At 38.8% G+C, this 12,051-nt stretch overlaps 1 long non-coding RNA gene across 1 annotated transcript; it reads right to left on the bottom strand.

Annotated features, from left to right (window-relative positions):
• Positions 1-7,030: 7,030 nt before the first annotated feature.
• LOC122233982 lies at positions 7,031-10,388 on the bottom strand. The gene is made up of 2 exons (XR_006211673.1): positions 9,928-10,388; positions 7,031-7,331 (listed from the first exon to the last, which is right to left on the bottom strand). It is a non-coding gene; the product is annotated as an uncharacterized LOC122233982 (long non-coding RNA).
• Between the last annotated feature and the right edge of the window lie 1,663 nt (positions 10,389-12,051).

The following is a 12,051-nucleotide window of genomic DNA, read 5'->3' as shown; positions in this document are numbered from 1 at the left end:
TGCATCTATTGAGATGATTGTATAATTTTTTCCCTTCATTCTGTTAAGGTAAAAAATTGCATTGATTGGTTTTTCTAATCTAAATAACCATGCATTCCTGGAATAAACTCAATTTGGTCATGATGGCTTATTCATTTTATATATAATACTCAATTCTGTTTGTAAATATCTCATATATAATTTTTGCAACTATGCTAAGAAAAGTGACTAACCTGTAATATTCCTTTCTTGCTTTATTCTTATCAGGTTGTTATATCAAGGACTATCTCTGGAATCTTGGGCCCTTAAGTTTTTGCTTCTTTGGTTGTTCTTTAAGATCTTCGGATAGCTGCATGCTTTTAAAAAAAATGCTATTCAGCTTTTATAACTGTTCTCGGGGGACAGTTTGTCTGTTTTAAGCTGCTAATGGATAGCCACAAACAAAAGTTTTACCTTTTACAAATTGGGTAAACAAACAAAGCTTCAAACAAATTTCTAACCTTCAGTTGACCTTTTGACCTGTTTCAGTTCCTGAAAAATTCTTAGGTTCCCAAAAGTATAGTTTTGACTTTACAGTGTCATTTAGTGCCCTCATCTGTTAAAACAGAATTGTAAGAAAATAAATGAAATTTAATTACAATCATAATATTTTGTCTCCATCAAGAAGGAAAAAAATAACATTAGTTGGGAAATGGTAATGTGGCTGTCTGTGATATTTTTCAAATATTAATCATTACAGTAAGGGGCACTACAACACCCTCAATGATGGAACTCAAAAATTTCTATGAATAAAAAAGAAGGAAGGCTTCACTATTCATATTCTATAACAGCTATTAACAAGAGAAAAGACATGAGCTTGGCAGCTACATGAACAAATTATATCCTTTAATTTTAAATGGATGTTGAGTAAATTTCTTGGATCCATCCTATAGTAATAAAATATATGGTAAGATCAGTCTGCAACAGATGTAAACATTTAAAAAGGGGAGGGTGAGAGGAGAGTGGAGAACTTAAGATAACTCTACCATTTTCTGCATTCCTACTATGTGCTAGGTCTTTTGCTTTCCTTTCACGTTGCTGCAATTATCTCACTTAATCACTGCAAACATAATGACCGATTTTTATCCCTAACTTATCAAAAAGGAAATTGAAGCTCAGAATTAATAACTTTCCAAAAATCACAGAGATAGTAAGTGGGATTCAAATCTAGATCTGTTTGAGTCTGGTCCCATAGCCTTTCTACTAAAACCGGCTGAGATTAATCAGGAGAGAAACCAGGTTTTCTTATCAGTAAAGACTAGATTCTCTATTAGTAATCCCTGCAAATGGTACTGGGAAGGAAGAGTTTAGTTACATGTTTATAGTTTGTTGGGCGAGGATTTTATTTTGGGTGTGTACTTCCTTTGTCTCTGGAGTTCTTGGTATATTCTCAAATAAAAACATTTCCTGTTTATTACTGACTGGGCTGACATCCAATAATCAAGCAATATAAACAAATCCTGACGTTTTTCTATCCTATGTGGAGTTGCATCCTGTGTATCTGTGGGTGACTGGGTCATTGGTCTAGGAAATTGTGCCAACTGAGTAAAGGTCATAGGTTATATATACATTCCCTAAATGTGTTTTACAGAACATGCCAATTCCACATGATGTTGTCAGATACAATTCAGGAAAAAAAGCATCTAGGAATGATTCATGGCCAAATACGTTTAATAAACTCTGGATTAAACCAAGGTAAATAAATTTATTTCAGGCTTTTCTAAACCTTAAAGTATTAATATATGTGGTGCATGTAATCTTTGAGGGGAGGTATAGTACAAGTGTTTTCAAAATTTACTTGGCTCCAGAATGCTTTATATGGGGAGCATCTTCTAGAACGGGTGTTATGTAGACCATATTTTGGGGGAAGGATGAGTTAAATGTTTTACACACCAATTAGGTTTTTTTTAACGTTTATTTATTTTTGAGAGACAGAGAGAGACAGAATGCGAGCAGGGGAGGGGCAGAGAGAGAGGGAGACACAGAATCTGAAGCAGGCTCCAGGCTCTTAACAGTCAGCACAGAGCCTGATGTGGGGCTGGAACTCATGAACCACGAGATCATGACCTGAGCTGAAGTCGGACGCTTAACCGACTGAGCCATCCAGGTGCCCCAATGCCAATTATTTTTATAGCACATAATGCATTGTTGGTCACAGGAGGAATGATATAAAACTGTAAACGTAGCAGTCCATAGTCTGAACATCCTACTGAGTGGTATAGATACCATCACAAAAGTGTTGGTACAGAGCCTGAGTGACCTGTGGAAGGGACATCATAGAGAGGAGTCCTGCATGGGAAAGAAGTCAAACAAGATGGCCTTTAACTATTTCTGCATTCTAAGGTTCTTTGTTTCCATGAAAATCATAATCTCCTTAGAAAAACAAATAAAAAGTCACATCTACAATTATGTATGAAGTTCATTCTCAACAGCCATAACAAAGAGACCCACAATACAATGCTTTAAATAAAGTAGAAGTTTATTTCTTTTATAAAAGTCCCAAGATGAGTACTCCAGGTAGGCTGGTTGGCTTGACTTCAGAAGATGCCTCAGGGTCCCAGGTTCCTTCCATCTCACTCCTCTGCTCCCCTGGGACATTAGCCTCTTCTATGTGGCTGCAGCTGTCTCCCTGGTCTGCAAGCTTTCCACTTCACAAGAAAAGCAAATCCTGGGCAAGCAATACCCTTTCAGTTAGGTTAGGCTGATGTTATCTACATCAATTTGCTCACACTTCACTGAAGACAGTCTAATCACATGGCCACACCTAGCTGCAAAGTTGGCTGGGAAATCCAATCTCTAAGTAAGCAGTTTTGTGCCTAAGAGGAAGGGAAGGAGAGATTTGGGAAAGACAAGTAAGGCTCTGCTACACTATAGTTGAGATAAACACCAGTTGGTAATCACTGCTTAGGCACTAATACCATTTACTAAGGAACAGCCAATTCAGACTGACCCAATCCTTCCAAGAAAAATATTGAGTTCCCGTCAATGTGATACTCAAGTACTCCAATTTATGAAGCAAAGAATTTCTCAGAAGAGTTCTGATTATCTGTCAGGGCTAGAGGATCAGTGCAGCAAGTCTGAAGGAGTTTTAAGGGTCAGTAAACAATTCATCATCAATTTCCTTGCAGTCTCATTCCTCATTGTCCTTTCGGTTCCTTAGCTGATTTTTTAAAAATGGCTCAAGAGGAGAGAAAAACTGACAAATCTCCTAGATTTTCTAGACTTTACACAGCCTCAGCAATGTACAACACTATAGAGGCAAGCCCATAGGGTATAGTAAATAATAATAATAATAATAATACCCCCCAGATCAGAAAACAATTGTATAGTAACTATTTTTAATTTTCTGTATTTATACTGTTTTGTCATCTTAAAAAAAAAAAAATAAGCACCTTTCTGGCTGGGGAGAGACTGTCCCTCCCTGGGCTAGCCAATTCTTAGGAAAAAAAAAAAAAAAAAAAACCAACCAGGAACATACCTTTGATATATAAACTAACCAATCCAGAGTCTTACTTCCTCTATCTAGGCAATATACCCCATTGGGCAATATTCCTCTGCCTTAGTCATCCCAAAGCCAGGTGTCAGACAATTAGAGACCACCCTTACAGCCTGCAGAAATTATCCAAAATAGCCAATCCTAAACTCTTTACCTAGCCCTGTCTCGCTTTTCCATGGGAAACTCCAATAAAGGCTAAACCTTCCCCTCAGTCCTGTCTTCTTCTGCCTAATCACCCTGGTGACTTTCCCATGTGTGGAAATGGCATGCTGTATGGCATGATGCTGTGAGTACAATAAACTATTTTTTTCTGAGCCTCTCCTCTGTCTCCTCTTGTGGCCACATTTGACTGACCATCTCATAAAAGAATACAAAACACCAGTCAACAGCAGGTTTTACAGCCAACCAGAGAGCTCCAAAAGTGGATCTACTGGCCCACCTACCTTGTATTTCACTTCATCCTTCCTCCCCCATGGATGCTGCCCCATGTCCTAGGTATTTGAGATTCTCCCCTTCCCTTAGAGCTACTCCCATGCAATAGCAACACTTCCCTTTGCAAAACCAAGGTCACTATCAAGTCTGCAGAATAACAGGAGTCCATATGGAACATCTCAGGGGACGAAATGCCCGAAATTACTTCTCTGACCATCTGCATCAGAAATCACACCATCTTAGATTCACTGGGGATTTGAAAATTTCAGAGGTCTTCAAGAGATTCCTGTTAAAAGAAAGATATCTCTGGGAGAGAAAAAAATACCACAAGCTAACTGTCCTCAAACCAGGGCATTGGGACCATCGGAGAGTTTTTCAAAACTACAAATACTTAGGTCCCGCTTTCACCCTACTACGTCAGAAACTCTGGAATGGGACCTGGGCTTTTCCATTTTATTTTCAACTTTCCAGATGACTCTATATTCAGTTTTTGGAACCAGAAACTTATGTCATCCTCAGCTAATAAGGTAGAGATTCATCAACGACTGAGCATTGTTTTGAGGGATAATAATTTGGGAGAGGGAAAAGGAAAGAGTGGGAATGGGAGGCCTGGAAATTCCACGGAAAGGGTCGAGAACATGCATGCTTCCTTCTCAATCTCTTTTTTTAAACTTGACTGCAAAATGGCCATTTGTCAAACAATAAACTTCATTAGCTTTTTCAGTTCTGAAATTCTCACATCTTATGGAAATGTCTGATTCCATTCTCTTTCTAATTGCCAGGAAATATTATGTCACATTTCATTTTTAACTTCTCCTAATTGATAAGATCAATAGAACATGGGTATTAGGGTTTGAATAATCTTCCAAACCTGGGAGGGATCCTGAAAAGGCCTCTTCCAAACCTGGGAGGGATCCTGAAAAGGCCTTTTCCCTGATTCCAGTCAGATCTACAGGACTTATGGGAGAAGTGTTGTTTCCCAGGTAGGCAATCCATTGCCTGAAAAGAAAAGGCAATCCAGAGTACTTGAGAGTGTCCTTTGTACACAGCAGACCTTCAGATTGGGGGCCTTTTCCTTATGTCTAACTTCATCTTTTCTGCTTTATATTCAAGTCTATTTTCTCTGGTTTTCTGCCTTCTGGAGAAATGGAGAACAGCTGGTTGGGGACCTCCTAATCCCTGAAGGCCAAAGAATTCCCCCATTAACATTCTTTTTTTCAGACTAAATAACTCTGATTTCCAGAACCTTTCTTATGGTCTCATTTCCCATTCTTTTATTTTCATAGCTCTCTTTTGGATGTAGTTTCTTATAACAAGAAATGAATTGAAGCCAAATATAACCAAAGAGTTCTTTCCTGTCTTTTCTAAGACATTCTCCAATTAATACGGTTGTCTTAATTTTTAAAAAATGATTTTGCTGGCTATTGCTAATTTAGAGCCAATTTGTGGTCCACATGTTCTTGGGTTATTGGAGAAGGCCACTTGGTAGAGATAAAATAGCTCCAGGCTAGAAATCCAAACACATGTGTTCTAGAGCCAATTTTGTCACAATTAAACTATATATCTTCTTGTTTACTTTTTAAAATGTATTTGGGTCTGTTTATTTAATCTACAAAGCAAATCCGATGGACTAGTTGACCTTTTTTAATTCACTCCCACTGTAAATTCTTATTCCTGCTTTCTTTTATTTAGATTCATTTCTGACTTCTCAATGACCAAATAATCTGAACTCCCACGGCACTTTGTTTGTACATTTCTTACAGCTGTATCATTCTCTGCCTAGAACATAATCTTTTACGTCATGTAATGCATGCAACAGCTTTCCTGCCAGACTAAAAAACCCCTTAAAGGCAGGACCCAAATAACTCTATGACGGGCTTTAGCACAGTGTTGTACCAATAAACATTTGTTTGATGAGTCTATGCATAAATATTTAATGTTCTTCTGTCAAGTCAAAAGTAACAGTTTTTGGAGTGGGGAAACTGTGCTGGCAAATTTGTCCTCTATGCCCTGGTAGCTAGCTCTATTTCTGCCTTCAACGTGGTGAGATGCCTCTGCTCTTTGGTACTGGCCTCTTGCAGATAGTCTATTGCGTGTAGATATGTCAAAGACAGGACAGATAACTGTGGATAAACAAGGTTGTTTCCCCCAAAAGAAACTCAGGGACTTTAAAAGATTTGCAGAACAAAAAGAACAAAGAATCCAGACTGCAGGTTAGAAGGAAGAAAGGACTAGAAAAGCATAGAAGACTTTGAGTTGAAAAAGAAGTATCTGAAGTAGGAGAACAGATTTCCTGAGTGGCCCCAAACCAAGAGATTAAGCTCTGCCCAGAAGGTTGGAAATAGAAATGCAATATTTGGGCTCAGGGAAATTGGTGAGAATAGTCTCAAACACTGGACCCTTATCAGCTCTGGCCACCTGTGATTTCCTAATTTGTAAATACTTTGAACTTCTATTGACTCACCTGCTAGAGAAAGCCCATGTTACCTCAGGCCAGAGACCCAAAAGGCATGGAGTGTTGCCATGGTGACAGCGTAACATGAAAAGTGACACAAAGTGAAGTTGGAGGTCATTGTGAGAGATTGAAGGTTTTCTAGGATGAAAGCACAACAGAAAGACCCCAAGCTCAGGGGAACATGATCTGACTGCTGGTTCTACCTCCAATCCAGAAGGCCAGCTTTAGGCATTCCTAATCTACTATCAACCATCCTAAATTCTCTTTTCTTAGAAAGAAGTCAGCAGGCCTATTAAAAGACAGTTTGAAGTTGATTTTTATCTTCCTTAGGTCTTTGACTAAGTGGAATAGAATTTGATGTGGGCCAAGCCACCAGAATTTAAGAGAGACACCATAGACATTTATGTTCATGCTGAGGTTGCTCCCTAGTACCTTCCATGACCCAGGGATTCAGGAGTGACCTGGCCAATCCAATACAATTCTGTGTATAGAAAGAGGATATGTTCTGAGCATCAGAGTCACATTCCACTCACCATCCCCCTTGCTTTTAACTTATATTGGAACAATTTGATGCCATTCCTGGATAAGCTGGAGGCCAAGGGTTTGAGAATAGAACAAGAAGCATCCTCTTATCTGAAGACGATATGACTTTATTATTACAGCCTAAAAAGTGGCCTTCCAAGAAAATTGTCCTTGGGATCTGGTTACTTGCAGACAGAATGGTCACAAATTAACTAGTCTAAGATTAGGGCACCATTCCTGGCAACTATCTCCCAACTTCTTCCAGTCTTATGGTTAGGTAAGGAGTCAGTGAAGCATCTTTCTGTTAGTGTGGTCTCTGGGGTTGCTCCACTAGGGTTTGAAGCTTTGTTCCACCTCTTAGTAGTTGGATGACATTTATTTAACAGCCCTCAGCCTCAGTTTGTTCATCTGTAAAAATGGGATATAATAATAATGATAATAATAATATGTATCTCATAAGGTCGCTGTGAGGATTGAATGTATTTACATGTAAAATGCTTAAAACAGTACTCAAAAAAATATTAACTATTTATATATGGCTACAAATCCCCTTTACCAGATGATGTCATCCATTACCAATATGCCGTTGTTAATCTTTCAAAAAATCCAAAAAGTTCAATTACTCGAAGCTAACCATTCTGTAGGTATTATTACTGTGTAGTTTTTGTTTGAGTTTTTGGTTATTGTTGTTTAATGGTCCAGATGAGCTCTTGGTTATGTCCATTTTCCAGTGTTCCTGGGCTGGAATTATTGTGGTGGTGCTCAGTGGTGTAAAACTTGGGAATTTCTCTCGTGCATTTGTCTGTAAGTTAGTGAGTCATCCAAGAATAACTTCCTGAGGACACTCTTAGCCCTGCCCTCCGTTGGCTCAACTCAGAGGGACAGCAGGGTGGCTTCCATTTATGCATGGTTCTTGCCTGGTTCCTAAATTTTTATTATAGTATATCAGTTCTTCTCCCAAACTGACTGATTTCTAAAACATATGTTTTTTTTGTATTAAACTTGTAACATTGGAGAGCTGCATTCCAGATATTTGTCAGAGTGTATAATTTCTAGCATATTGCTGCAAGTTATAAAGATATCAAAAGCCTTATTGAGAAAAATAATATTCATAGAGGATTGTGTGTCTTTCCATACTCTTAGGACAATGGTTTCCCAGATTTTTATATGTCACAGACAAGTTTAAAAAAATCTTATAATGGTTTGGGGCACCTGGGTCGCTCAGTCAGTCGGGTGTCTGACTTTGGCTTGGGTCATGGTCTCGCGGCTTGTGGGTTCGAGCCCCGCATTGGGTTCTGTACTGAGAGCTAGTAGCCTGGAGCCTGCTTCGGATTCTGTCTCCCTCTCTCTGCCCCTCCTCTGCTCACACTCTCTCTCTCTCTCTCTCTCTCAAAAAATAAATAAACATTAAAAATTTTTTTTTAAATCTTATAATGGTTATGGACATAGATTGCTAACTTCTTTTACCAAGTAAGGGTGTAACAAAAGGATAGTTTCTTAAATTGACATTTTATGGTAATTTAGTACTATGGAAAATTCACTACTCACTGCACTGTTTTTAATTTTCATCATGAGCCCATGGAAATTTCATCACTGACTGCCAGACTGGTACCTGAGAACAACTAGATAATTTATAACTTATCCCTAGATGAAACCAGATCACCAGTGACTTCACACCTGGGATGCATCATTGTGGTTATCAGCATAAGTGCCTCTATTGAATTGCGCTTTAAAGTAATGTCCTTGGCTAAATAAAAAGTATTATTAAAAGGGTTCCTTTGAAGCTTTTCACTTCACTTAGTCCAAAGATGTTGCAAAGACATTAGTGTTTACATTATTCAGTGAATTCTTTTAAAAGACCTACTGAAGAAATCTCACTCTAGTCTCAATGACAGAAGTACTTGGACTTATCTAAGCAATGGATTGTGTTTTTTTAAATCTTCTATATTATTTGACTTATTTTACTCTGCTTTATACATCCTGCTAAAATATTTTAATTCAAATGCATGGCTCACCTCTATAAGCACACAGAATTTCGAGAAATGTAATTTGCATATTCATCTTGTGCCTGGCTCCACCTATTCTCTTACCATCATTTTTCCTTTTGCCATATTTTTTTTACCCCTTTGACATTGCTGTACTATATATTTGTGTGTAAGCCATCCTAAATCCACCCGAGAAGGGATATGCTTATGTACATAAATTAGTCAATGGAGATCCACCTATGACCTAGATAGAGAGCTTCATGAGGATCCCTAGCTGCTCAGGAGGGCTCCAAAACACATCCAGAACTTGTCTGCACAGATTTCTCAGGGCTGACCGGACAGAAAGTCTACACATGCAGCCCATTAAAATACTAATAGCTGACACTGGCCTGATTGTTGTCCTGCTCTGTATTTTAACAGGAAGTAGCAAAGACTTACCTTATGTGAGTGACATGGGAATTTTAAGTGCTGTAGAAAAGCAGGGAGATGCTTGCGAAAGAAGGAACCTTACTTTAGTGCTTGTCCAACTGCAGAACCCAGTGTATTAGGGGGTTATACAATTAGTGTTATGACTGACATTTTTATATATAAAATTTTCAAGTTTTATGGTGACTTAGTTTTACAGAAAATAAATAGAACCAATAGTGTGTGTGTGTGTGTGTGTGTGTGTGTGTGCAAACACACACACATATAGGTGTGGGGAGAGAAAGAGAGAGAGATTTTGTTTTCTTTCGGCATTTCTGGATGTGACATTTATTTTTTTTAATATAATTTATTGTCAAATTGGCTAACATACAGTGTGTAATGTGTGCTCTTGGTTTTTGGGGTAGATTCTTGTGGTTCATCGGTTACATACAACACCCAGTGCTCATCCCAACAAGTGCCCTCCTCAATGCCCATCACCCATTTTCCCCTCTCCCCACTTCCTTATCCACCCTCAATTTGTTCTCTGTATTTAAGAGTCTCTCATAGTTTGCCTCCCTCCCGAGAGAGATACTTATTTTAAGGAATTGGCTCACATGATTGTGGAGGCTTGTTAAGTCCAAAATTTGCAGGAAGATGGGCAGGCTGGAGACCCAGGGAAGAGTTGATGTTGCAGTTTGAGTCCAAAGGCAGACTGCCAGCAGAATTTCCTTTTCCTGGTGGAAAGTCATTCTTCATTCTATTAAGGTCTTCAGCTGATTGGATGAAGCCCACTCAATAGGGAAGGCAGTCTGCTTTACTCAAAGTCCACCAACTTAAATATTAACCTCATCCAAAAAACATCCTCACTGGAACATCTAGAATAATGTTTGACCAACTCTCTGGGCACTGTGGCCCCATCAAACTGACACATAAAATTAACTATTGCATGCACCTTAGTTCAGACTCACAGATCCAAAAGAAAATAATAGGTTTTGCCTATACTACTCAAGTTATCGCAGCTGTTAATACCAGATTCTAAGTGAGCCATGCCAGTGATATGCTGGAGCCACCTGCTACTGGCTCATGACCACTGACTGTGCCCGTGTACTCCCAAGTCAGAGTTTAGTGACATCACATTGGTAGCCTGAAGTCAGCCATGGGGAGTGTTTACACCACAGAGATACTATAAACTAAGGGAGTCCCCCCAAATTGCTGGCTTACCATCATGCCACTGGATGTGTCAGCTTTTTAAGTGTGTTAAGAAGGCTGTAATGTGGTTTAGCAGGCATGGCATCAAGTCCAAACATGGAATATTTCTGACTTTAATAACAAAAATAAAGAAATAGTTCCAAAACACACATTGGTTTCTCTTAGTCACACTTTCAAATTGACAGAACAGTAACCAGTACTGTGAATTGATAGTAGCTCATAATGCTGACTTTCCAATGCTTAAATAAATTGATTCATATGAAGTAAGCATGTGTAACATTTGTTTTGCTCAAAAAAAGAATTGTAGGGGCGCCTGGGTGGCTCGGTCGGTTAAGCGTCCGACTTCGGCTCAGGTCATGATCTCACGGTCCGTGGATTCGAGCCCCGCGTCGGGCTCTGTGCTGACAGCTCAGAGCCTGGAGCCTGTTTCAGATTCTGTGTCTCCCTCTCTCTGTGACCCTCCCCCATTCATGCTCTGTCTCTCTCTGTCTCAAAAAATAAATAAACGTTAAAAAAAATTTAAAACAAAAAAAAGAATTGTTAAATTACTATAGGAACGTTATTGGCAAGATCCACTCTAAGGGGAACTGTATAGGACATGTGATCAGTTTCTTAAACAAATATATTACAGAGAGAGAGAGAACCCAAAGAGTAAGGCAGAGCTTCTCAAACTTCAGTGTATATCAGAATCACCCAGAAGGCAGTTTGTGGAGACCCATCCCCAGGGTTTCTGATTCAAGGAGCCTTGGCTAATGCCAGAGAATTTGCATTTCTAAGAAGATCCCAGGTGATATTGATGTTTCTGGTCTGGGGACCATACTTTGAGAACCACTAGATTAGGGACTTATGAGACAAATTTACAAACTGCAATATATAGACCTTATCTGAATCCTAAACCAACTGTGAAAAAACTTAGATGATGAAAAACATTTGACTGCTGAGTATCTGCTGATATTACGGTATTAATTATCATTTTCTTTATTTTATTTTATTTTTTATTTTTTTAAATTTACATCCAAATTAGTTAACATATAGTGCAACAATGATTTCAGGAGTGGACTCCTTAGTCCCCCTTACCCATTTAGCCCGTCCCCCCTCCCACAACCTCTTCAGTAACCCTCTGTTTGTTCTCCATATTTATGAGTCTCTTCTGTTTTGTCCCCCTCCTTGTTTTTATATTACTTTTGTTTCCCTTCCCTTATGTTCCTCTGTTTTGTCTCTTAAAGTCCTCACATGAGTGACGTCATATGATTTTTGTCTTTCTATGACTGACTAATTTCATTTAGCATAATACCTTCCAGTTCCATCCACGCAGTTGCAAATGGCATGATTTCATTCTTTTTGATTGTAGAGTAATACTCCATTGTATATATATACCACATCTTCTTTATCCATTCATCCATTGATGGACATTTGGACTCTTTCCATACTTTGGCTATTGTTGATAGTGCTGCTATAAACACGGGGGTGCATGTGTCCCTTAGAAACAGCACACTTGTATCCCTTGGATAAATGCCTAGTAGTGCAAT

This window comes from Panthera tigris, chromosome A1 (genome assembly GCF_018350195.1).
Source record: "Panthera tigris isolate Pti1 chromosome A1, P.tigris_Pti1_mat1.1, whole genome shotgun sequence".
Classification (NCBI taxonomy): domain Eukaryota; kingdom Metazoa; phylum Chordata; class Mammalia; order Carnivora; family Felidae; genus Panthera; species Panthera tigris.
The sequence above is the reverse complement of the archived record's forward strand: the minus strand, read 5'-3'. Positions and strand labels throughout refer to the sequence as shown.